Source organism: Grampus griseus (genome assembly GCF_964374135.1).
Source record: "Grampus griseus genome assembly, chromosome: 10".
NCBI lineage: Eukaryota > Metazoa > Chordata > Mammalia > Artiodactyla > Delphinidae > Grampus > Grampus griseus.
The window spans coordinates 83367188-83394584 of record NC_139004.1 but is presented as its reverse complement, the minus strand read 5'-3'; the positions used below and the strand labels follow the sequence as shown (position 1 = coordinate 83394584).

At 43.1% G+C, this 27397-nt stretch overlaps 1 protein-coding gene and 1 pseudogene across 2 annotated transcripts in view; one reads left to right on the top strand and one right to left on the bottom strand.

Moving 5' to 3' along the window:
• Positions 1-24919, bottom strand: part of LOC309828289 (cytochrome c-like) — a 73278-nt pseudogene extending 48359 nt beyond the window's left edge. Inside the window, exon 1 of the transcript in view lies at positions 24662-24919. The product of the transcript in view is annotated as a cytochrome c-like (transcript). The remainder of the gene's footprint in view (positions 1-24661) is intronic.
• The window catches only part of FRMD4B (FERM domain containing 4B), a 234114-nt gene that overhangs the window by 25031 nt on the left and 181686 nt on the right, over positions 1-27397 (top strand). The window lies entirely within an intron of this gene.

Here is a 27397-nt window from a genome sequence, read left to right as displayed (position 1 = left end):
GCTGTTAAGAATGTAGTAAGGGCTTCCCTGGTGGCGCAGTGGTTGAGAGTCCGCCTGCCGATGTAGGGGACACGGGTTCGTGCCCCGGTCCGGGAAGGTCCCACATGCCACAGAGCGGCTGGGCCTGTGAGCCATGGCCACTGAGCCTGCGCGTCCGGAGCCTGTGCTCCGCAATGGGAGAGGCCACAACAGTGAGAGGCCTGCGTACTGAAAAAAAAAAAAGAATGTAGTAATAAACTCTTACCATGGACCCTGAGAATTACTGTACTAGGGATATGAGTAGACTACTGTAGTGGAATCAAAGAGGAGATCATAGCTCTGAGACCCACCTGTGCTATAGGGGACCACAAAGAAGGTTTTAGTGCCCGGTGGGTATGAAGCTTCCCACTGAACTTGGCGGCTCTGCAAAGAAACCGGAGTTGGTCCTTGGCATTCTCTCAGGTATCCTCTGACTGCCCTCCATCCACCCCCCACCCCAAGGCTCTCATCTCAGTCCCTGCTGCTCAAACCCCCAACGTAAGCATTTGACTCAAGTTAACCCTCTCGTACAGTAAAACTTAAATGATTGAAAAGACTCGTGTCAAGTTCTGAATCTTGGATTCATGGTTAGGAAGCAAATTCATGGTTAGGAAGGTAGGAACACTGGAGAAGCTTACATTACTTTACAGCCATTTGTGCTTTAAAGTCAGCGACATGAATTCCTCTTTGGCCTCAAGATGGAGAACTTTGAAACAGGGGCTGTCTTACTGCTCTTGCTTACTTTAGACCTCCCACATTCCACCCTTATCTCTTCCTCCTCCCACTTCTACCAACTTTCACTCCCCTGTGCTCTGACTTTTGGTTATGAAAAACGAAGGAGTCAGTAAAGTAAAATCAGCCTACTGATAGTTGGCCCATCCACCATATTGTCTAACTCCAATGACAAGCTCTTCTATTTCCAGGTGTCCTTTTATTTTTTTTTTAATTTTTTAAAATTATTTTTTAAAATTTATTTAACTACAGTTGATTTACAATGTTGTGTTAGTTTCAGGTGTACAGCAAAGTGATTCATGTGTATATATATATATATGTGTGTGTGTGTGTGTGTGTATGCTTTTTCAAATTCTTTTCTCATGTAGGTTATTAAAAAATATTGAGTATAGTTCCCTGTGCTATATAGTCGGTCCTTGTTGTTCAGGTGTCCTTTTCCCGTGACAGCAGTATCCATCAGTATCTTCAGTTTATCCTTCCTTTGTTATCATTCAAAAGATCTTTTGAATCTGCATTTTAATCCACTGAGGCAGTTGGCCTGGGTTTTGAAACCTGACTCCACGACCCACTGGCTGGAAAACCTTGTGTAATTTTCTTAGCCCTCTTTTGCCTCATATGAGAAAAATGGGGATAACGATAGACCCCCTCGTAGGGTTGTTGAGCTCATTAAATAAGTTGATGGATGCACAGTGCTTAAAGTAGTGCTTGGCACATAGTAAACGCTCAGTAAACGTTTGTTACTGGCATCTAGAGAAATGAAATGTCTAGCTGGATCAGCAGGTGGGGAATATCCCTCCTGTCTTTCTGAGCACTCAACCACTTGCTTCTACAACTCGGCGGAAAGACAATCACATTTAGAAATCACTCAGGGGTTTGTTCGGATTTGATATAGATAAGTGTTCAGGAGCATGGCCCTTGGACATCTTCCGCTTAAAGGAGTGTCTGGTGAAACCAGGATTTGAGGCTAGTATATCACTAACTGGAATTTCAATGTGAGTTACATTACCACGACATCCCAAGATGGTTGTCCAGGATATTGCAGATTACTCACTGTGTACTTTATGTGATAGACTTCTTCAGAGTTCCCCTAGAAAGGAGTGGAAAGTCAGCCTTGGAGCTAAAGACTTTGTTCGGTAGGCGAGTGTTTTTACGAAATGGAGACAGAACATTTCTAATGCCTCATGCTTCTGACAAAGAGATTACCCTGCTGAGGGATTGGGCCCTGCATGATTCATATCCTGTGGGCTGAAAAACAGAACTCAGAAACCCAGTGCTGTCAACTCCTCCCTCTCTTCCTAGGTTTGAACGGTGTTGCTCAGATGCATTTATAATCATCCAAGTGTCCCTTGCTTCAGACTGAGGTGGGGCGGCAGGGGGGGAGGGCAATTGTACTTTTTGTGAGTTGAGTCATAGTTGTAAGTACTTTCAGGGCAAGAAGAATTTAAAGGACTCCCAAGTTAAACCTTCTTGAATCTAAAGAAGCAACTGAGAATTTAAGTGTAGGTTGTACACTGGCGTCTTAGTTTGATTACCATGTGAATTAATCACCACCATACAGGAAACTGGGATGGTTCATGTATAAACCTGGATAACTTGTTCTGCTGTGCTCTGTTTCAAAGCCAGAGTCCTGGCACCACTGGGCCACCATGACCACTTGTCAACCATCAGAGCTAAGTGGCAATGTCCCCCTTCGATCAGGCATGCCAGGTCCACTTTGTCACAGGAGAACACCACCCGCAGGACTCATAGATTTAACCTGGCTGACCCTCTAAGGCTTGCAACCCCTGTTCCATGGGCCATGTACAGATTTTCAAACACTAGGCTTGGGTAGAGTTTTCTATTAAAATAAAAAATATTCTTCCCTTTTTTCTTTGTTCCACAACCTTTCTCTTATTTACTCTTATTGAAAGAGAAAGCTGTGTCTTCTGCCTATCGTCATGCCACTTCCCTTCGTCTCGTGGCCAGTCCTGAGTCATACCTACCTCCCGTGTCATCAGAGAGCATCTTGACGGTCCACCCCTAGGGGGAGTGCTCATCCAGAAACGGCCTGCATGCACACTGCATACACTCACACACTTGCACTCACACTAACTTGCACATACATACACATTCATACACTCATGCATACACACTTGTGTGCACCCACTTGCACTTACGAACACTCACATTCATACACAGACACACATCCACTCTTTGGCACAAGAATGCTGGTAGAATTATGAGAATTTCAGAGCTGGTATCAGACCTTGCTTTCGGAACTTGAAGCTGGTCAGACTTGGTTGATGGCAGATCACTCCAAAAGGAATGTCAGGACAGAGAGAACAGTCAGGAACAAGAGATGGGCTCAGAGAGGAAGGGCGGATGCTGCCAAAGTTAAACTTTATCGCTTTGTGCTTTTGCTGCACAGCCTGAGGGCAGCAAGCCAGGGTCTGTTCCATGTACTAGGAAATTGCGTGTGTTGTCAGGAAATCTGGTCCACTTGAGGAAAGGGTGGAGTTCTTGTTGGCATTGCTGGTGGGTCTGGGGATCCTGGAGGTAGAAGAATGCGTGTGAGCGGTAGACGCCCCAGTGTGAAGTGGCATAAAGAAAAAGGACTGTTGATTGGCTGGTGTAACTGAGAAATCCAAAGAGATCATTTCAGGTGAGGTTTGATCAAGAGGCTGACAGTGCTCTGAATTCTCTCTGTTCTCCCTCCCCACCTGTGGGCTTTATGATCACATTTTCTTCCTTTATAGTAGCGAGACTGGCTGTAGCAGTTTAGTCCTTCCATCTGGGCCTCATGTATCCAGAGAAGAGAGGGTAGCTTTATCCAACATTCCAAGCAATAGTCCTGAGACTCTCCCTAATGGACCGGCTTACATCCCAGGTCCACTCACGTGCTATTTATGCCAACTAGGTTTTCCCGCCAACGTGAAGACTGGGGCCATACATGGGTTGTGTGGCAATGGATAATGTGTAAAAATTGGGATTTAACACCAAGAAGGAGAATGGATGCTAGTGGCCCTGGGCAGGGGCTCATCATGTTCCTCTGGCCTTCTTGGGAGCGATTGGTGACTCACTACTTCTCCTGCTCGCAAATCATCATAAGCTTTCTGTTCTAGACACGGAGAAATGGAGCCCTGCTAAGTAAAAATCTCCAAGGTTGTGTTACTTTCCTTTTTCATGAAATCGTTTTTGAAATCTCTCCACAGCACAGTAGATTTGCTCTTCCAACTTCAGGAGAGAAGTTCAGATATCTAGCTCCAGGGTAGTGATTAAGCCAGAGTTTGCTGGTAACCTACTCCTTCCTTTTGTGGCCTCTGCTTTACGAAGAAGTGCTGAACCCAGTGAAAGCCAGTGTCCTGCTGAGATTGGGTGGTAGAGGACTAGACACTACCGAAAACCCACTAGGGGCCAGGGACTGTCCCTATAGACACTGCATACATATTCCTCATTAATAACCTTAGGAAGGAGGTGGTTTTCTCTCTGTTTAACAGATGACAAACCAGAGCCTTTGAGGGATTAAATAATTCCTCAAAGGCCATAGAGCAGGTAGGGCAGAGCTGGGATTTTTACCTCACGTTGGGGTAAAACCTCAGCTTTTCACCCGCCTCTCTGTGTATAAACAGACTCTGAACATCGGTCCTCAGGTGGACCTTGGGGGCGAGCTGCCCCGTCTTGTGCCCCTCCCTGCTTGAAACTCTCCCCACCCATGGCCGTCCTTGCTCTAAGAGTGACCCTGCCTCTCTGCCAGTATCCATGCAGTATCTCCAAACGCTGGTGTCCTCCACCTCAGGAGAACTGGTCTTGTTTCCTGCCGCACCCAGACCTACCCTGTCCAGCTAGTGCAATGAGCCCTGACTCGATTTCATTTCCCCATTTTACAGCATTTTCCATTCAAAACGTACATGTCCCCTGTCCCCTTCCATCACAGCTGTGCTATTAGCTAAGATGCTCCCCCAAAGCTGGTAGGTGGTTGTATTAAGTGTTCCATGGAGACAGGTTGACTTTTCAATGAGTAAATTCTGGAAAGAGTGTGTGCTCACTAGGTAGAAACTCCAGACTAGCAAGATAGTGCCTTTAGGGCTTCCCTGGTGGCGCAGTGGTTGAGAGTCCGCCTGCTGATGCAGGGGACACGGGTTCGTGCCCCAGCCTGGGAGGATCCCACGTGCTGCAGAACGGCTGGGCCCGCGAGCCATGGCCGCTGAGCCTGCACGCCCGGAGGCTGTGCTCTGCAACGGGAGAGGCCACAACAGTGAGAGGCCCACGTACTGCAAAAAAAACCACCCCAAAACCAAAAAAAAGATAGTGCCTTTAGGGTCACGTGGTTCTTGACCCACACTGGTAGGGGTAGCAATATCTTGCTTGCACGTGATGGAGTCCATGTTAGCATTGCTGATTATTAATTGAAAGGAATGTTTCATGTCCCAGAAATGCAGGATCCTCCATCATTTCCAGGGAGATTTTTTTCAGGTTTGCCCCTTATTTCCTTTCCAGACATGCATTTCCTCCTGATACCACCTTCCCATTTCATCTGTGCATTATGTCCTACCCGTATCTCTCATTATCTTCATCCGGGGTCAGCCGGCCATGGCTTGTTTTTGTGAATAAAGTTTTATTGGCACACAGCCACACTGTTCGTGTATGGATTGTCTCTGGCTGCCTTCCCATTACAGTGGCAGAGTTGAGCGGTCACAACTGAGACTGTATGTCCAGCCAAAGCTAAAATATTTGCTATCTATCTCTGATCTAGGTCAGAAACCTCCATGTATACTCCTCCACAAACCCCTAATTCCTTTCTCCTTCACACAGCCAGGAACAGAAACCTCTCAAAGCCTGGACTCTAACAAGAAAAAAAAAAATCAAATGCCTAATGTCTGGAAAGGAAAACACAATCTCACTGTCAGCCCAGTCCCAAGGAAAGCTTGTGCTGACACTTCTGCATCCCCTTCCAATTTCTGGGCCCCTGGCAGACATTGCTAATCAGTTATTGCACTCTTTCCTATGGAGCCTCAGTTTCTTCAAAGCAATGCCTGGGCAGCCACTTGTAATCAATCAAATTTGACATTGAAGTAGAAACTATTTTCCATCTCTGGTCCAGCGGCCACTATCGGATCAGAGAATCACCTAAGACAAAAATCACGTTTAATGAATAATCCTTGAACATCCTTTGGGTTGCCGTGTCAGAGACAGACATACTGTCTCTCATTAAGTCCAGAGTTGGAACTTAATCCACTGTTTTCTGTTTCTTTGATTAAGCACCAGATAGATGAAGTCGTTGGCTTGCAATAGGGGACCGTGTTATATGAAAAATGCCTCCGTTTCCTTTTATTTTATTTTATTATTATTATTATTTTTGCGGTACGCGGGCCTCTCACTGCTGTGGCCTCTCCCGTTGCGGAGCACAGGCTCCGGACGCGTAGGCTCAGCAGCCATGGCTCACGGGCCCAGCCGCTCCGCGGCATGTGGGATCTAGCTTCCCGGACCGGGGCAAGAACCCGTGTCCCCTGCATCGGCAGGCGGACTCTCAACCACTGCGCCACCAGGGAAGCCCCTCCGTCTCCTTTTAAATAAGAGATCTGTTATACTGTGCAGTGATCGCACCGTGAGAGGCACCTAGGAACTGAGGCCCACTGAGAATATTCTCGAGTCGCATGTCAATGTCACCCTCATTGAGTGGCTTCATAGGTGGAATCTGACACTGTTTATGCTCTTTCTCTGTCTCGGCTAATCCATTCTCTTTTAGCCGAGCTCCTGTTGTTGAATTCATATTAGGTAGAAGCACATACACAGTGTTGCCAGGGGCTGAAGTGGGGGCATCTGTACCACTACATGTTTCTTAAACCAAGCCACGTTTCAGGAAGCTCTTAAAAGACCCTCTTTTCAAATGCTGGAGCGGATACTTGTTCAACAACCTGACATTAACCGTAATAGGTAAGAATTGGCTAAAGATACGTATCCATTGACAGCTGTGGGGACCTGCCCAAAAGACCACATTTGCTGCCATAAAACTGACTGGACCAGCTCCTGAGGAGGTGATAGGTAAGTTGCAAATGAGGAAGTGGATCACTTAGCAGTTTCTCCCAGGTTTTTTCCTTCAGAAGTTGGAGAAGAGGACTGGAAGGAAAGGGACTATTTTACAAAGGAAATGTGGTTTAAGGGGGCAGTTGGCTGGAGAGACATGCTTCTTCTTACTGGCTAGGGAGCATCTGAGCCTGTAGGAATGATAACTATTCACTGGAAGGATCCAGACGCCCTGGGAAACTTGATTTGAGCCTTGCACAGTTGGCATCTTGACAGCAAAGTTGCATGCACCACGTTAGAGTGTCAACTGGAGTCCAGCCAAGTTTTTCCAAGATCCGTTGTTCATCAAAGTTGGAGCTTTCAAAGTTGAGCCGGTGAGAGTATGAGCGTGCCCTTTGGCCGTTTCAAAACATTAAGCCAACCTTGGCAAAAGGTTTTAGCATTTGGCACCTTGTGTCTTTTTGTGTTGGATTTATGGAAGCAGTATGAGATGTGTCCTCCCAGATGGCAATGATGAGGGCCTTCTTAATAATGTTTTAAGCTTTTAGGTTTATGGGATCGCAGTAAAATTAATAATGTGGAGTTATTGATATTCTTTGAGTGAAAAAAGCAATGCATCCCTTCCTGGAACAGATAAAGAATTTAGTAAGTATTATACCCAAGGTGTCATATAACCAAACATTGAAAACATAAGATAGTATTATTTAAAATCACATGAATGTAAAGGCTGTTACTATTCCTATTGTGCATATCAGGGGTACTCTTTCACTGAGAGGAACAAAGTTCAATTTAAATTTCAGTTGGATGGGCTGTCATGGAACTAGAAGGCCCTTTCTGCAGACCAGAAAGCTGATTGCCATGGATTATTTAATTTCTGGCACAAATGAGAGCAGGACTGGGAAATAAGATATTGGAGTAAGCTAGATGTCATGGTGTGTTCCAGAGCAAGGATGCCATGGCTTAGCCATGGTTCTACCTGAGCTTGGGGGTTGGTTTGCCTCATGGGCAAGAGAATTGGTAAAGAAAGTATGTTGTTTCTGCTGCCTAGCATCCCTTTATCCCCTTCCTCTGGTACAAGAACTCCCTTCACTGGGGGAAACGTTCTTTCCACACTCCCAACCAAGTTTTTCAGTAGGGGGCTGCCGATCATGATACCCTGCCCTCCTGGACCCTGGGATGGCTCCTGCTTCTGGCTGAGCCAATCACTGCACATACACCCCATACCTGCACCCTGACCACCATCCTTATGATAGTCAACATCCTTTGCCATGACTTAACCTGCTAGAACTGGCAAGGGAGAGCTCTCTTTCCTTTCTGATTAGTAGGCTATAAGGATATGCACCTGGAGCTGCCTTTGGTTGTAGTTTTATACCCTGCTGAGGTAGCACACCCAAAAGAACGAATGAACCATGCAAAGGAAGCAGTGACAAGGGCAAGGAGAAAGAAAGAGAAAGTTCTTGGCATCCACGAGGCCTGTTCGACCCTGCCTGTTCCCCAGTTTCACCACAGAAGCCCGTAAATGTCCTGTTTTGCTTACTTTAGTTAGAATTATGTTTCTGTCGTTTGCAAGCAAACAGCTTTAACAAATAAAGCTGGCACCCCACATTTCTCTCCTAGGCTGCTAGACCACATTTCTAACCCCTTTCATTCCTGCCTGCTTCAGCAAGCTTTCTGTAGTTGCCTGTTACTGTGCCAGCACTGTGATAGGCCCTGAGGATACGATGCTTAGGCAGATAGTTGTGGTCCCTGCCCTCTTGGGACATGTATGGGTATAACAAGACCTCTTGCACCTTCTTCCTTTCCTGTGGAGTTTTGGGTTCTGAACCGTGGACTCACCTTTCCCTGTGCCTCGTCCTCCTTTGTTGATGTCCTCATTCCAATTGCTCACGTGAACTTGGCTTTTTGTCTTTCTTGACCTACTTTGTGCACAAATTTACTCAGTACAAAGCACTAAATTCATTGCTCTGCCTTGACTGTTGGCCTTTGGGTGGCTTTTCCCAGTCTCTGAATCTAAGCTGTCGCTCTCTAACCTCTCTAAGCCTCAGATTTGCCATCTGTAGAATAGAGGTAGCAATAATACCTGTTCCATAGGTTGTGGTGGAGATCAAATGCTTAATGCGTGCTTCATAACAAGAAGTCAGCATACAGTAGTAGGAATGATTATCTGATACTTCTAACTCTAATAAACAGATTTAAATGGAGAATCACATTCTTTTCATCTTTAGTATGCGAGAAAATAATACTATAAAAAGATCTTCTAGATGAGAAAGGCTATGCATTTTTTAATTTTAATTTTTCAGAGTTCTGTTATTGGGCAGAAATCTCAGGGGAAGAAATACATTTGCCCTGTATTTCCTATTTGACATTTTTTTTTTAAAAAAGGAGAATCCAGAAGAAGATACCCTTAGGAATAGACTTGTCACTGATTCTAGGTAGAATAAAATGTGCAAAGGGAGACCAGTATGTGTGTGTATGTGTGTACAGATGTGTGTGTGTGTGTGTGCCTGCACACACGTCTAATAGAGAGGGAAAATGAGTACATTTGAACTTGTAAGGTCTGACCGTGTCCTTAAGCCGCCTTTATTTTCCAGCTGATCACATTAGATGCATATTTAAGGTTTCTACACTTCAAAACTTGTTGAGCCCGTTCCTTTTCTCTGTGAAGGGTCCTGTGACTGTCTTTGTTTAGTGCCCAGTATTTCATAGTCTCAGGGGGTAGCAGTAATGGCAGGAATGAGATCTACTTCTCCACTTATCTAATGAGAAAGGGTTCTCTTGTTTCTTGTTGAAATCCTTGTCACTGAACGCTTTTACTTTGCTAGAAAAGGACCTCTGGTAGAATGCTGCCTTACATGGCATCCCCTGTTGCATTACATGAATTCATCCCTTGGTTAATGTAATTAATTGCTCAGTTAAGCCAGTTTTTAAGTGGGGATGGTGACAGTCCTTTCTGTGTTGTTGAAGACATTAGGGTGGTTTGGTGGTTGTGAAATCCACTGTGGCAATGTCAACACAGCTTCTTTTCTTAAGAATATCATGAAGGAGTAAATCTTCCTTTTCCAAGAAGGAAGCCCATTTGAGGCCCCTGAATTCATGCTAGACCTCAGAGCACCTCTGTGATCTGAGCAGTTCATACAAATGAAGCGGTGGGGATCTTACCTAGCCTTTCAGTTGTATACACAGTATCATCTGAATTATCTACACATCTAGCTGCTACTGGCATGTCCTCTGGAATGTTCCACAGATACACAGCGCTGTTCCTCTCCTGCATTCTGTACTTGAATGTCCTATAATCCAGACATTCCAGGATTTGTGAAATAAAATAATCACTTTGGATCTTCTTCAGCTGTTCTTCAACCAGCCATTTCCATACTTATATCTCATTGGTTCCTTATCCCTTTTGATTGCTGTTTGTCATGTATGATATAAATAATATATTGAGGTCAATTGTACTATCTCCTGATACCAACAACCGTCAGCTAGCTTCATGTCATAGTATCTATCATCTGGGTTGCTCATTTGGGTATTAGATGTCCAGGAGACCTAGGGTTGACTGACAAATTCACTTTGTATGTTGTAAGTTTGAAAATTGGTTCAATTTAGTCCTACATATATTAATTAAGCCTCTACTATACATGGGATATTACGTTAGCCTCTGGGATACAAAGATACGTAAATCATACATCTTGCCCTTGACAAAGCTTCCAGTCCAGCGTAGAGTGTATTGTCAAACATCTCCTAAAGTAACAGAGAAGCACACATATTAGTTGGCTTAATTAAAAAGAAAACATATAAGCAGGCATCCTGAGACATCCTGCAGCACACACACAATACTTGAAAGCTCCAGTGTTTCTTCTTGGTAATTGTCTTGCTTAAGTTAAATCTCTGTATTGGCTTCATTTTCAAGATGGCAGCAAGAGGGCTCTACCAGTTCCCATGCAAGGTTTTCAGAAGCCCCCCTCAGTAGACTTTTCCTTGGGTCTTAATAGCCAAGACTGGCTCATAATCACACAGCGAGGAGAGTGGGATTACCATAACTGGTTTAGGCTAATCATTTTGGGTAGAACGGATCTTGGGTAACAGACCCATTACCATAACAGTTGGATAGACATGAGAAATTAGAAATTTACTATAATGCGGCATGTCCTGTGATAGGAGTCTCTGAGATTCCAGAACAAGTGTCTCTACATAGACTACCGTATTTAATCACTTACTGGTGAAACGTTTTTTTTGTTAAGGTAAAAGCTTTTCTGAAGTCTGTAGAGATTATAATGATTGTTTCCCCTAATGTCTACCTCTTACACTGGAGTAATGCATTCTCTTTATCAGGGTACTGGGGGGTGTCCTAAGAGATTATGGGAAACCAAAAATAAATATGTGCATCTTCCTGGAGAATCAGTTTTACTTACTTTGTTTCTAGAAAGAAAGTCTAAATATATATATAATATATATATAATAATTAATAATAATAAAATACATAATGAAGAGTACAAAATGTACATGAATCTTTTAGATACAAAAGGTATATTCAACTTCTGATTGGTAAAATTTCTTTGGGAACCTACCCCTGGCCCCTGATGGTCTATCTTCCCTCCCCTTTGCCGTGTAGTTTACTTGGATGGAATAGTAGAAGAGGGTCAGTTTCCCCAAGCTTTCATTGTTTTGGAAAGAAGTTTAGTTAATCTGGATGCATTTCTTTCCACACAACTGTGTTTCAATGATTGTGGGCTTTTGAAACATCTCCTCCAGCTTGATCATAATCTGATGTTTATGGTAGTTGTACTTTATCATGTAAATATAATGTTTGCATTTTATATATTTCTATGTTGCATAGCTTAAATTATTTACTTTAATTCTTTACCCTCCCTAAAACTGTATAGTAGTGCGTACAGAAAATGGCATTCAAAACAGAGTAAAGAATGCCAGTAACTGTTGACATTCTCTGCACTCTTGTAGCTAATCAGTTATTCTGTTTTAGAAATAGACACAGAGGACAAATCCACGAGGCTAATGAGTTCAAGTCTTCTCATCCTGCTCCTAGCATAACTTCAAGTTAGAGAAGGTGAACTAGTTTCCTAATGTCCCAAAGCACTCTTGAAAAGGTTTAGAGAACTAAGCCACTTAGGAGGACAAATATGTCTCAGATAATCCCTGCTGCTACTGTCAAGACTCATTTGAATCAGGTCAAATTAAAATTAAGATGGTTCAGCACCAGAGGTCTCACACATCACTTTCTTTCTTAGCAAATAGTGTCCCCAACTCTGTTAGAACTATCTCACACTTAAGCCATCTGAACACCTTCCTGGATCTCAACTATTTTACCCCATTGTTGGTTCTTATCCAGTGATTTGCCCTAATCCAGTATCAGCCCCATGTTTCTTCCTTGGAAAATGCTTCTAGACCTAGGGAGTAGGTTCCAAGCCTTATTATTCTTGGCTCTCAAACAGTCAGTCCTAAGCTCTCTTTTAAATTACATCCAATTTTTTTTTTAATCACAGTGCTTTAATTTTTGTTTTCATTTTACTTATTTTATTTATTTATTTGGTTGCACCAGGTCTTAGTTGAGGCAGGTGGGCTCCTTAGTTGTGGCATGCGTGTGAGATCTAGTTCCCTGACCAGGGCTCGAACCTGGGGCCCCTGCATTGGGAGCGCAGAGTTTTAACCACTGCGCCACCAGGGAAGTCCCCCAGTTTTTTTTTTAAATGAGGAAAGGCTCTCCTTTTGTAGGACCATGGATAGCTGTTACATTTCTGTCTAGACGGGCATAGTTCCTGAACTCGTGGAGGGTGTGGTCTGGTGGTGAAATCAGGCATAAGCAGGTGATTGTAAACATGATGGATATTATGAGAGGGAAGGATTAAGCTCCTGTGATGGAACCTGCACCTGCTTCAGGAGACCAACATTCAAGCTAAGTCTTGAAAGATAAATGAGGGGTTTATTGGATGAAATCCTGGGGTGGAAAAGAATGTTCAGGAATGAAGGAACAGCAAACATGAAAAGCCCGAGGCAAAAGAGTTGGAACCCCAAAGAAGACCAGAATGGCCTTCTGTAATGAGGCGAAACCTGAAACAGAAGACAATAGCTGAAAAGGTTATTGAGAGTGACAGGGAAAGTCTTGTAATCAGATCTGGTCATTTGAATTATTTACTAATGTAACCATCACTTCCCTCAAGTAGAAATTTCAGCCCAAATTGAATGAATATACAGATGTTAGAGTACAAATTAATAGAGTGCCTTAGGATTTCTGTTCGAGCAATGCTCTCTGTTTTGAAGGACAGGAGAGTGAATGAAATGGAAGTACCAGCTTTCACGTGGGGACACTCACTCTCAGGTTTCTCAGCAGACTCAGATCCTAAAGCTTTCCCCGGTAGAAGCTGGACCACAGGCACACCACCATGCCCTTCTAAGCCGTGGCGAGTGTGGTGAGTGAAGTACCAAATATCAACCCGCTTGGCAATGGGTACGACCAGTCTCATGTGCTGCTTAAACAATGTGTGTGAATTGTGGACTGTTAAGATGGAAAACAACCCAACGATTGTCGCACTTAGAATTCTTTCTTTAAGACTTGTTTGTTCAAAATATGCTTTTCTTCCCTTACATCCAATTTTACCATGCTACCTTGAAAGACTTCTCTAGAAGTACTTGAATTCTGATTATATTATATTGCCTTTTCCTGCTATTTTAAAATTCTTTTGGAATAATTTTTACCTACATACTACAGTCTATGTTTAAATAGCATAGACTATGTCTGGAGGGGTATACGAGGAACTAGGCATGGTGGTAGCCCTTGGGGGAAGGAGAAGGGCAGGGCTGCCATCTACATAGCATTTTTCATGTGGTTAAGATGAAAAGGACTCTTTCCTCAGAGCCATGAGTTATGGCTTATCCAGCGGAGCCCAGGCTAGATTATAACCTCCACTCACTGCCTCAGCCAGATGTCCTTGTGCAGTAAACAACTTGAGCAGTCTTACATGGCAGCTCTGGAAATGAGGAGCTGGTGAACAAGGATGAGAGAGAGGCTTATGTTTCATTCACTGAATAGCTTTTATATGATTACATGTGCAATTCAAAATTAGAAATTGAAAAGTAGTATGTGCTGATATAGAAAACCAGGAAAAGAAAGCCTCGCCCAAAATAAATTAAAATCATCCAGTGATGCCAACTCAGAAATCACTACTATCAATAATTTGATCTATTTTTCTCTAGTTTTTTTCTATATGCATACAGTCAGTTTCAAAATGGAGTTCATATGCAGTACTTTTCTCCTGCCCTCATTTTTACTTTGTTTTGTATAATAGGTGTTTTTTTCCAGTCAAGAAAATTGTTCACCCCTTTTTCTGAAGATGTAAGTGTCGCATGCTCATAGTAGGATATTTAGCAAACATCGATAAAGGCTTAAGGTTTTTTTTTACTTCTTTTTGAGACATAATTCACATACCATAAAACTCACCTGTTTAAAGTGTACAGTTCAATGGCTTTTAGTGTATTTATGAAGTTAGGCAACCATCACTGTACTCGAACTTTAGAATATTTTCATTGTCTTAAAAAAAAAAAAAAAAAACCCCGTGTTCATTAGCAGTCGACTCATTTCCTCCACCCCTCCCTCCAAACTCCCTTAGCCCTAGGCAACCACTAATCTACTTTCTATCTCTATAGATTTGCCTAATCTGGAGATTTTATATAAATGGAATCATAAAATGTGTGGTCTTTTATGACTGGCTTCTTGCACTTAGCATAGTGATTTTGAGATTCATCCATGTCGTAGCATGTATCTTTTTTTTTAGTTATTTACTTTTTACTGATTGCTTGATTATTTATTCTTGATTGATTTTTATTTATTCGCACACCACAAAATCTACCCTTTTAAAGGTACAGTTCAGTGGTTTTTAGTATATTCACAAGGTTGTGCAACTATCACCACTATTCAATTCTAGATCATTTTCATTATCCCCCAAAGAAACTCCATACCCACTGGCAGTCCCTCTCATTCTATCCCCTCAGTCCCTTGGCAACCACTAATCTACCTTCTGTCTTTATGGGTATATGCCCTCTTTGTCTAACTTTTTTTAATTCTCATGTTTTCAAGACTCATCCATGGTGTAGCATGTGTCAATACTTAATTCCTTTTTATGGCTGATAATATTCCGTTATATAGCTATACCACGTGTTATGTATCCACTAATCAAGTGACATTTGAGTTGTTTCCACTTTTTGGCTCTTAGGAATAATGTTGCTATGAACGTTTATGTCCAAGTTTTTATGTGAGCAAATATTTTCAATTCCCTTGCGTATATGCTTCATTCCTTTTTATTGCTAAATAGTTATTACATTATATGGATATACTGGGGTTTTTTTAATCTGTTCATCTGCTGATAGACATGTGGCTTGTTTACACCTTTCGGTTATTCTGAATAGCAGTGCTATGAACATTTGTGTTTAAGGCTTTTTTTAAACACCTGTTTTCACCTCTTTCAGGTGTATACCTAGGAATGGAATTGCTGGGACACATGGAAATTCTGTTCAACCTTTTGAGAAATCGGCAGTCGTTTCCACAGCAGCTGCACAATTTTACATTACCACCAGTAGTATATGAGGGTCCCAGTTTTTCCATAGCCTCACCAACACTTTTTACTGTCCGTGTTTTGATCATAGCCATTCTAGTAGATATGAAGTGGGTATATTATTGTGGTTTTGATTTGCAGTTCCCTAATGATTAATGATGTTGAGTGCCTTTTCATGTGCTTACTAGGCATTCGTAGATCTGTTTTAAAGGAATGTATATTCAAATCTTTTGCCCATTTTTAAATTGGGCTATTTGTCTTTTTGTGATTGAGTTGTAGTTCCTTCTATATTCAGGATATAAGTTCCTTTTCAGATATAAGATCTACAAGTATTTTCTCCCAGTCAGTGGCTTGTCTTTTCATTTTTTTTTCATAGAATTCTTTGAAACACAAAAGTTTTAAATTTTGATGAAATCCAGTTTATTTTTATGTTACTTATGCTCTTCCTGGCATAGCTAAGAAACCACAGCCAAATTCAGTATCACAAAGGTATACAGTTATGTTTTCTTCGAAGAATTTTATAGATTTAGCTCTTACTTTTAGTTCTTCGGTCTGTGTTAATTTTTGTACAGGGTGTGAGGTAGGGGTTCAGATACATTCTTTTGCATGTGGCTCTCCAGTTGTCCCAGCACCACTTGTTGAAAAGACTGTGCTTTCCCATTGAATGATATTGCAACTTTTGTCAAAAATCAGTTGACCATAAATGTGAGGGTTTGTTTCTGGATTCTTGATTCTATTTCATTGATCTGTTTGTCTACCCTTATGCCAGTACCACACTGTCTTGATTACTGTAGCTTTGTAGTAAGTTTTAAAATGTGATCTATTGAAAAGTAACAAAACACCCAACTGAAAGTAGCTTAAACTATGTAAGGTCATTTGTTGTTTACATCTCATTACAAGTCATCTGAAAATAGACTGCTGCTGAGTTGGTTTGATATCTAAACAATGTCATCAAGGACCTGGGCTTTTACCACCCTCTTTTCTACTATATTTGCTGTTAACACCTGTCCTCTTGGTCACAAGATGGCTGCTGTAGCTCAAAGCATTGTGTCTTCATATGACAGTGTCCCAAACAGGAATCAGGGAATGTGCTCAAAAAATTCTTGTGTTGTTCCAGCTCTTTGAAGAGGAAAATCTTTTCCAGAACACTTTAGAAATCTTCACTTTATAGCTTATTGCTTGAATGGGGTGTCATGCCTTCCCTTAGACCAATCATATTTCATCCCAGGGGCGTAGAAAATGGCCACCCACAAAATCAGAGTCTCTGAAAAGGGGGTAAATGGCTAATGGATAGACGACCAACACTATTTGCCAAAATACATAAACATATAAAGAATAAACCAAGATTATCTGTTAAGTCTACCAGACTGAAATAATAATGGATCTTTTTAGGGTAAGGAGGTCTACCTTAAATTTCTTTGGTGCTAGGTCCTTCAGAAATAAAACCGATTTTCTTCCTCTGTTATTGACTCAAGACCAGATCGTGTAGTTCTTCTCTTCATTCCTGTCGAATACTGCCTGGAGCTCCCTGAACTCTTGGTCTAAAAAATACACAAGTGCTTTCTCAACTTTATACAATATTCACAATCCTTCAGGTGTGTAGCTTACTGCTTTTGGCCTCTTTAGCTTCTTGTAGACAATTCATTTTATAGTTGAAAACAGTATGTTGCTACTACCCACTTCAAATTAACTTTAGGATGGCAAGACACAAGAAATACTCTTATATCTTTTTTTTTTTTTTGGATGCTAAACTTTGCTTTTATTTTGCTCTTACTGCTAACGGGCCAAATAGTTGAAGTTCCTAACAATAATCCTACCAAATTATTCTGTAGTTTTTAGTAATAATGGAGAAATGATCTATATTTATAACCTGTTGCCCATGTTTGTTTGCTAGCCAGAGTATTCCTGGCTTTGAGAGTTTTTACTACTTTGAAGGCCATTGATCTTGGCTGATTTCTGTTTTTCATTTTACTACAATTATCTGTTAATCTTTGGAAAGTCAAGATTTTTCATTTATCCTTTTTTTCCTTCTACCATTTATTGTATAGGAGTGAAGGTCATTGTTGTTTTTTTCTTTAATAAATTTATTTATTTATTTTTGGCTGCATTGGGTCTTCGTTGATGTACGCAGGCTTTCTCTAGCTGTGGTGAGCGGGGGCTACTCTTCGTTGCGGTGCGCGGGCTTCTCATTGCGGTGGCTTCTCTTGTTGCGGAGCACGGGCTCTAGGCACGCGGGCTTCAGTAGTTGTGGCTCGCGGGCTCTAGAGTGCAGGCTCAGTAGTTGTGGCACACGGGCTTAGTTGCTCTGTGGCATATGGGATCTTCCCAGACCAGGGCTTGAACCTGTGTCCCTTGCATTAGCAGGTGAATTCTTAACCATTGCGCCACCAGGGAAGTTCCGGTCATTAGGTTTTAAGTCACTGCTTTCTTATCTCCCATAAAAAATTCAGTTACTTTTCTTTATAGATTTTGTTTTCCTTCTCATTGTTTTATTCTTATTTAAATTGGGTAAACCCAAAGGGTGGACATTTTGTCACATTAAGTTCCTGGATAATAAGTAAGTCCTAGAGCCCTCTGTACCCTATAAATTTTAGTGTGAGGCCAAAACAAATGAAAACTTATAAATACCAAAAAGTCCTTTTATTTCTCAATTAAAGTAGAAAGACTGAAAAATTAGCAGCTGTGCCATTTAAGATGCTTTTAAATGCTTTTTTCCACAGATCTTCAGCAAATCACCCAGATTTTCTGTGTCTCAGTTTCTTTATCCATGAAATGGGGCCAGCAATACCTTTCTCCATTTGACCTTGGGAGAATATTGTGCAAATCAACTGATAATATGTGTGGGGCTGCCTTTATTTATTTAGAAAAGGGTGCTATATAGACCAATTTATTACTATTTTATTTTTGTCATTGTTGGTGTGCATGTAAATTAAGTATAAATAAAAGGTGATAAATTATGGGGGTGGAGATAAGTCACAAGATTGATACTATTTCTTCTTTGAAGAAGGTCAGCCCATATACACACTACTATATATAAAATAGATAACTAATAAGAACCTACTGTATAGCACAGGGAATGCTACTTAATACTTTGTAATGACCTATATGGAAAAGAATCTAAAAAAAAGTGGATATGTGTATACGTATAACTGATTCACTATGCCGTACAGCAGAAACGAACACGACATTGTAAAGCAACTATACTCCAATAAAACTTTTTTTAAAATTAAAAAATTTTTTTAATAAAAATAAAATGCAAAAAAAAGAAAAACAAAGTATTTGAAAATGCTTTAAATATATAATAAATAGAAAAGTTATAAACAAAACAAAAAAGAAGGAGAGGAAGGTCAGCCCTTTCCCTCTGATCTACGTGGGCTTCCTTGGAACCTTCATGGTCCTTCAAGTGCTTTCTCATCTACACTGATGAATTCTAAAATCTGATCTGGCAAAAATCTCCAGTATCTCTTAGTGGATTGACTAGTAAAAATGGATACAATGCAGGATCTGATATGTTGCTCCCTGTTTTGTACTTTTTCATGCAGTGGAGATAGCATCCTCCTCTTTCCTTTGAGCAAGGAGAATTTGATTTAATAAAAGAACAGGTGAGGTTTTTGAGGAAAGATGAGAAAGTTTTGTTTTGTTGTTTTCCTTCTATGAGTGGAATGAGTTTGCCGAGGAAAAGAAGATGGATAGATGCCTTGGTGCTGGATATTGTTTAGTTTGTAGTGGTTTTAGCCCTTTATGATGCCAAAAAGCCATTCAAAGTCCCAAAGGCAGCTGCAGAACTTAGCCAACCTACTGGTCAGCCTTGGGTGATGGTGATAATGACAGGTACCCTACCCTTCAGGATTCCATGACTTCTGCATGCTCCCGTCCACCTCCTGCCGCTGGAGGCCAAGACCGAAGGATGCTCCTGGCTCGCTCAGCCCGAGGAAGGGAAGAGAGAAAAAAGCAGGAGAGGAGGGAGGAACAAGAACACTTTGCCTTTGGCTCAAGTGAGATTGAAGCAGAACTTGTGTCCCACTGGCCCTCCTGCCTTCTCCTTGGGGCAAGATGTAGAAGCGGGGAGGGGCATGCAGACCCCCTGTTGGGGTAGACTGCCTCTGCACAGCTGGGCAGTCCTCCCAGAGGCCACAAGAGGTGCTTGCGTTGAAAAGGGCACCTTTGCCCACCAAACTCTCACCCCATGTGCATATTGCAGCCCTGTTCTGGGGGACCTGTTGACTTTATTATGTAGCCATTCCTAGGTAAGCCCTTCCTTGTCACCCTTGGAATTTTGCAGCTGCCTTGCAGCTGGGCTTCCGTGCTCTTCTGCTTCTCAAGCGCTCTCTCTCACCCTTCCCCTCAAGTCCCACAAGTCTGAGATCCCTCTTGCTATAGAGCCATGGAGCCCTCATTCTTACAGCTCATGCCGCCTTGGACCACTATTTGTGTCCCCCCCTCTCCTGTCACCTGGCTCCGCCCTCCTCAGCCTTCAGGTCTCAGCTGCGGTGTCACGGTGTCACGTCCTCTGCGAGGCCTTCCCTGGTCCTCCCCCGCCCCCAGCTTCCATCACATGTCTCTTTTATAACCCTGTGAGGCTCTGCCTGCTTCTTCTATATTACTTGTTCAGATGTCTGCCTTTCTCTCCCTTCTCTAAGACCCACTTAGACAGAAATCCTCTCTGTTTTGCCTGGTGTGTTCTAAGTACTCAGTTCCCTGCCTGACACGTACTGCAAACTCAATACGTAATTTTTTAATGAACAAGAGTGTGTTTTGGGAATGGATGAACTTCTTTCTATATTCACGCTTGAGACAAAGAGTCATTCATTTGTCAGGTCAAGAACTATTGATTGATGGCCTGTTATGTGCCAGCCACTGGGGGAACAAATATGAATAAGGCGTTTTCCCTACTTCTGCCAGTGGTTTCTGAGTGGACTTGGCTACCACCCCACCTGGAGTAATTGGAAGTGTGTGGAGGTGCTTTTTGTTGTTGATGTCATAATGACTGGGGACACTACTGGCGTGTAGTGAGCAGAGCCCAAGGTCACTAAACATTTTCCAGTGCGTGGGGTACACTCCTGCACAAGGAGGGACCATCCGCCTCCACTCACCTGTAGGCACTCCTCAGAAAACTGACAGTCTGGGGACTTCCTTGGTGGTCCAGTCGTTAAGAATCCGCCTTCCAATGCAGGGGATGCAGGTTCGACCTCTGGTCGGGGAACTAAGATCCCACGTGACACGGGGCAACAAAGCCTGCGTGCCGCAACTACTGAGCCTGCGTGCCAAAACAAAATACCCCGCGTGCCGCCACTAAGACCCAACACAGCAAAATAAATAAATATTTTAAAAAATCAGTGAAAGCCTTCTTTGACTTACTGATTAATTGGCTATATGGAATTTACAATAAAGAGTATTGTATATTAAAGAAAAAAGTTGACAGTCTAGCAGTGAAAAGTGGACCAAAGGGGGCACCTTTGCCCCTTTTGAGACGATGAGAGACTTCTGTAGCAACTCAAGGCCCACTGGAGGCATCAGCATTCCACCTTGGGGTTGATATAGGGGGAATTGTTTTCCTCAATTGTTTTGTGCCAAAGAAAGCCTTCAACCCTACTAAGCAGCCTGTGATTTAAAGGAAATGATAAGGCCAAAAATTAAAGTGCCAAAAGATACATAGCTTATGGTGAAAATGACTATTTCTTATTTTTATGATAAATATCCAAAAAAAAAAAGGTAGGTGTAAATGATAGGAAATGTCATTCCAGTTCCTTCTCGATGGGCTTTGAGTCCATTACAGCTCTTGGTGAGTGTGTGAATACCATTATAGAGTGATTGTTGCATCTCCAGTCTGCCTTTTGGGAGAAAACATCAGGAGGGAAGAATGTTTCCCCACCAGTCCTCTGAGAGGAAGAGCAGGCTGTGGGGTTGAACTAGACCAAGGTTCCTCAGTCTCCACACCACTGACATTTGGGGCAGGAGAGTTCTTTGTCGTGGAGGCTGCCCTGGGCACTGTAGGATGTTTACCAGCATCCCTCTACCCACTAGACGCCACTAGCATCCCCGAGGTGTGACAACCAAAAATGCCTTTGTAGACAGGGTTGCAAAATTGCCCCTGATTGAGAGACACCGAACCAGACCTTGTTTTCGTCCCCCTCAAGCCCTGTGTCAGACGTGGCCTGTCAGAATTTAGCCACACTGGCTCTTCAGCTATGGAGAGAGGAGAGTTTTAAAAATATCCACAGGCATTCGATGGACTCTGTCTTTTTGATGGGCAGAGGGGACCCCTGGAAGCCGCTGCGATAGAACTGCTTATCTCTTTCTAGAGACAGGGGTTAGCATTTTGTGCTGTCTTCTTAGCACTGTGCTCTTCTTCCTGCGGATTGCTCAGAGGAGAACCTACGGGAGCCTCGGGGATAATGACAATTTCTCTTTTACGTCTGCAGCAGAACTCCCAGGAGTATGAGCCATGCTGTCACCTGAAGCATCTTTTTAAGCCTCCAGAGAGAGCTGCAGGAAATTACAGTGTATTGCAGGGAACTCTGATGCTGTAGAGGAAAAAAAAAATCCTCTACTTAAATTAAAAAAAAAAAAAAAGAAAAAGAAAAAGCAAGATTATTTTGAAGACAGCTTGATTTATCTCCCTTTCCACAGGAAATTTTAGACCAGCTTCAAGGGTGTGTGTGTGGGATCTGGTTTGTGCCACGTGGCTTGTCCATTTTCAGAAAGATGCCGCAATTGGGTGGCTCTTTTCTCCACTGCTCCACGCCTGGGTTCAGTTGCCACGCACTGTCGGCCCCTGGTGTGAAGAACTTACTTTTCCTTCCCTCTAAAAGCTATCTCTGCCTAGAGCTTTGAACTTCTCCTGCTGCAGGAGAAGAAAGCTGTTTGGATAAGAAGAAGCGTCCATGTTTATATTGGTGGGAAGAAAATGTCTTTTCTTATCTTGCATCTAGCTTGGAGCATCTCCTGCTTCTCTGGGTCCTCAAGAAAGGCTGGCTGTGTGATGGAGAAGAGCTAGCTCCAAAGAATTTTGGGGGGAACTTGAAGAAAGTGAAAGAACTGCTCCTTCAAAAACAAGTCAACTTTAACCTCCAACACACAGAAAGGGATAGGAAAACAGATGTAGATAATTGTTGAAATTTTTTTTAAAACACATTTTATGAATACTGTTTTATCTAGGTACCAAAAAAATGAAACAATTCCTGATTTTGGTGGTGGTGATCATTGTTTTCTTTGGGCGCTCACTTTTTGCCAGCCATATACTAAACACTTCATACAGCATATTTTACTTAACCTTTCCCCAGTTGCTATGTAGTAGATTCTGGTATTATCCCTGTTTTATAGATGAGTACACTGAGGCTTTGTGGCTTTAAGGAGCTTGTACAAAGTGCCACAGGTCTTTTAAAAAAAATAAATAAGTAAATTTATTTACTTATTTATTTATTTTAAGGAGCAGGGAGTTAAGTCTTTTAGGACACTTAGCACCTAATGCCCGTGCCCTGCAGTAGCGCTTCTCCATCTTTAGAGTCAGAATCCCCCAGAGGCCAAGTGAAACCTCATATCCCTGACTGCACCCTGATTCTGGAGGGGGGCCCAAGAACTTGTATCTCTAACAAGTTCCCAGGTGATGTTGATGCTGCCAGTTCAGGGACTACGCTTTGAGGACCCCTGTTCTGCCACATCCAATTTTTCTAGAAAATAGTGTAAGCACTGACTTTGAAAACCTTGAATGCAAACCACTGAAGCTGGAATTGACCACTGACATTAGGCCTATGCACAGATAATAGCCATGGTGTTTCTAGAGCATCTCTTGTGAGAGAATAGTGTCATGAGACGGAGATAAATGACCTGTTGTAGGTTTTATTCGGTATTCCCTTGGCTGCCGATTTCCGAGAACACGGTCTCACTGCATCATTAAAAAGAATAGTAAATGTACCACCATCATCCACGCGTACTCGTAAGCCAGTTTTGAAGTTCGGTAGTTTTCCATTAGAAGGATGACATTTCATTTTCAAAGTGTACTTGGTTCATTGTCTTTTGATTCAGTGGGACCTAGTATTTTCTGATTCTGTGTAAACACTGTGACCATTATCTTGGAAAATATCAGAGTGCTAATACTAAGGAACACATGGAGCAGATTTACTGTGAAGAAAGGTTTGCAAATCTTGGATCGGGTCTTTTGTCCTATTAACTAATTCAACAAAAAAACTCTTAGGCAATTTCATTAGTAATAAAAGAAGTAAAAAGTAAGAAAAGAAACATCTTTTAAGAGTTTCCCAATTATGGTCACTTTGAAAACACTAGGCGCTTTGAGGACAGATTTTTGTGTTCTCTTTTCACTGGGTGACTTTCACCTGAATTAAGATTCCAAAGGCACATTTGAAACCTGAAATAAAGCTGATTTACTTGTCGATAATCTCTTCTGAAGCCTTCTGAGCTAGTTCGGGAGAAAAGCTTTGGCACTTTTACCTTTCTGCCACTTAATAGCACAGATAACAGCCTAGGTGTGAAACTGCCAGTAAAATACAGATGATTGTCCTACAGATGGATTCAGGAAAAAACAACATCCTGAAATTTGCTGCAGTACTTTTGCTGTGAGCAATGTTTTACAATTATTTGGGACTGAAATCTACACATATTCCAAAGGAAAATAGAGCCTGGTGGCATGTGGGACTCCTTGGGCTCTTTTTTGCACATGCCTTTGGCAATATCAGTTCCTGGGGGAGAACTTTAAAAAAACAAAACATTAATTATTTGGTGACTGTGAGTGGTGGAACACCTTCCTTTGGTTTTGAGTCGAGAATAAACTATCTGTGCAGGTTTGTGCTAGTAGCTGCTGCTACACATGTCCAGAAGCTGAATTTTCCAGAACCAAACCAAGGAATCTCTTGTGAGCTTCTGTTTCCCAGCAGATACTAACTGGAAGCTATTTGCCAGAGACCAAGAACGCTCTTTGTGTTTCTCATGAACTGACTGCTGCGTTGGAATTAGCACAGTGTGCGGGGTGTGCGATCCTGCTTTCCGGCTGGCAACAGTAGGCAGGTTGTCATTTTCTCTGAGACCCTCAAGTTAGGAGCGAAGGCAGGTTCTGCAGTCACGCACACGCTGTTGCTCAGAGACTGTTATCTTCACCTCTTGGTGAAGCACAAGGAAACACTCAGGGCTGTTCCCCCGAGTGGGGTCCAAAGGGCTGCTTCGGAGGATTTTTTTTTTTCCTCCTGTATCTGTGGCTGCCCAGAGATATTTATCATGTGAACAGAGGCCAAGCAAAGACCCTGTAGTGTAAAGTAAGGTGCTTCCCAAAGCGGATTCGGAGATTGGGGCTGGTGTGTGTGCGCGCGCGCGTGTGTGGTGTGTGCAGGACGTGCAAGCCCAGTGCGCTGAAATGCAGTGCTCTCGTCTGCCTGCAAAGAGTTGCTCCACTCCCCCCGCTGCCCAGCGCACTCGGGGAGCGCCAGGGGGAGTCCTCGCCGGCCCGGGCTTCCAGCGACCCGGGAGCGCCGAGGGCTCGCCTGGCGGAGCTTAGCGCAGCTCGCTCGGCGCCGCCAGCGAGAGGGCGGGGTGGACACTGGGCTTCTGTGTGCCCGCCGCAGCCGTTGGTTGGCGGGCGCCCAATCTCGGGGCATGCCGCCGGAGCCAGGCCAGCACGCACCGTGAAAGACCAGTTTGGGGGAAGGCTTGACTCCCGGCGGTCCACAGAAGCCGGCGTCGGGAGCCCAGGCGGTGGGGCCGCTGCGATCGGGCTCGCAGCGCTGCAGCTGCGGGAGCCGCCGGCACCCCACCCCCTGCCTGGGTTCAGAGGGACTGAGGAGGCATGGCCTCGGTGTTCATGTGCGGAGTGGAGGACCTGCTCTTCAGCGGCAGCCGCTTCGTGTGGAACTTGACCGTGTCCACGCTGCGGAGATGGTACACAGAGAGGCTGCGGGCTTGCCACCAGGTGCTGCGGACGTGGTGCGGACTGCGGGACGTGTACCAGGTGAGCCGGGGACCGCGGCGCCTGAGGGCCCTAGCGGGATGCCTGGCGCTCGTGGGAAGCCGGTTGGTTCCACCTGTATGATTTCATTGTCCCTCTCCTTCCACCGCTCTCTTTTTCAACTCCTATCGGGCTGCTCGCCTCTTGGGTCAAAAGCTCAGCAGCTGTGGGTAACCGTTGCCTGACAGAGCTTGTGAATTTTCCCCATCGGGCATGGGGGCACTTGTGAATTAGTCCCTGGCTTTGCAGACATCTATTAGCGAGTGATGGTGTATCTTAGCAGCAGAGCGTCTGCAGGGAGCAACTCTTGACATTCACATGATTCCTTCTTTTTCATTTCATTGGGGTGAAGGTAGGCATTTCACAGAGCAAGGATTTCACACCAGTTTATGGTCAGAAGGGTCTGAATGGATTTGCATTCTTCCCTTTGATTTTATTTCAGCTTTCCTTCGGGCAGCCCCAACTTGCAAGGCAGAGCCAGGAAAAGCTGATTGTGTCTACTGGCTTTTGGAAGGAAGGACAGCAAATTGTGAACACTTTGCAGGAGGATGACGGGCTGGGGAAGGGAGGGGTGGCCTGGCTGAGCGTTGGAATGCTTACGTTTGGATTTACTCCCTGTGGTATAACACAGCCTCTTTATTTCTCTGCTAGGTCCCATCCTGCAGGCAAAAAATGCAGCAACTTTGCTCAGTCTCTCTGGGGCTACAGCTTCCCTTCATATTTTTTAAACAGTCGTTTGTGGATTTAAAGGTCCTGTGCTTTGGTTGTTAATATTTTTCAGGTTTAAAAAATAATCTACATTGCCTTTAGGAAGATTACACCCGGTGTTTACTATAGAATATAGTGGCACGTTTTCTTTCCTGTGATGTAGAATTAGCTTTGTTGCAGTTCTTGGATTCTCCCTACTCTGACCACATTCTCCATATGGCTATGATTCATATCGCATTGTATTGAGTCCCATATGTGATCAAGCTTCTGGTGTTGATAAGCCATTGTCTTCCATCAATCAGGCAAAATTAAAAGACCGGCACCTGCGGTTAAACTGTGGGCATTTAAAAAATCAGCGTCCCCTTGTCATCCCTGACATCCGTATCATCCTTGTTAAAATGTGAGGAACATTATACTTTGTGCTTTCCCGACTCCTGCTTTGGATAACATGTCTGAGATGTCTTGCGTTTTGAAAGAATCCAAAAGCCAGGTTGAGAACCGGGGCAGCATGTGGTGGTTTGAGAGGATTATGGAGCTGTGGATATAGCCCATCTGGCCACATTACCCAGATCACCTAGCTTTTTGGAGCCAGAGGTGTGTCTGCCTCTCAGCCTTTTTCTTTTTTGGGAAATCATTGTTCAGTTTGGTCTGTAGGAGAAGTGGCCCTGATACACTTTTGTTTTCACTTTTTAACATTTGAGAAACTTTCAAAAGGAGAGCACAAGCACTGTGGCCAACCATTCAGCCTTCATGCCGCTCTCCCCAAAGGCTCAGGGGACTTATGGCTTACCTCTTCTACTGGTAGTGACCAATTCAAAAATGACGCTTCCAGAAACCTGAGACCCCACGAGATCTTTACAAGGTTGATCAATAATTATTTTTAAGCAGAACAGCAACTTGAAGGACTAACCTACTGAACGACAGGTTTTCTCTTCCGTAAAATGGATAGTGGCTGAGCCAGTACCCTCTCATAATGATAAGAGGGAACATCTAAAACAACCATGGCCATTTTATGAGTATTGAGTCTTAAGCAGAAAATGATCTCCAAGGTTTGTGTCTTTGGAGAAAACTTGAAAATATTTTAAAACTTGAGAGAACTCTAGATTTTTAAATTGTACAACATAGTTGTTAGCAAAGAAATACCGTTTCCTTTAATGCCTTTCAAATTTCAACAAGAAGGTACTAACGTAAATTGTATAGAACAGAATGGCAGTAAAATAAAGTGGTTAATACCTTATACTCCAAGTTAAATAGACAGAGGATAGGATAAATCCTACCTCTGCCTGTGTATGATCATGGATGAGTTACTTAATTTTACTGTGCTTTAGTTTCATTGTTTATAAAATGAGAAATACAATAGTACTAACCACAGAGGTTGATATTAAAATTAATTGACAGTACCAAGAGCTTAGGAAACATTCAG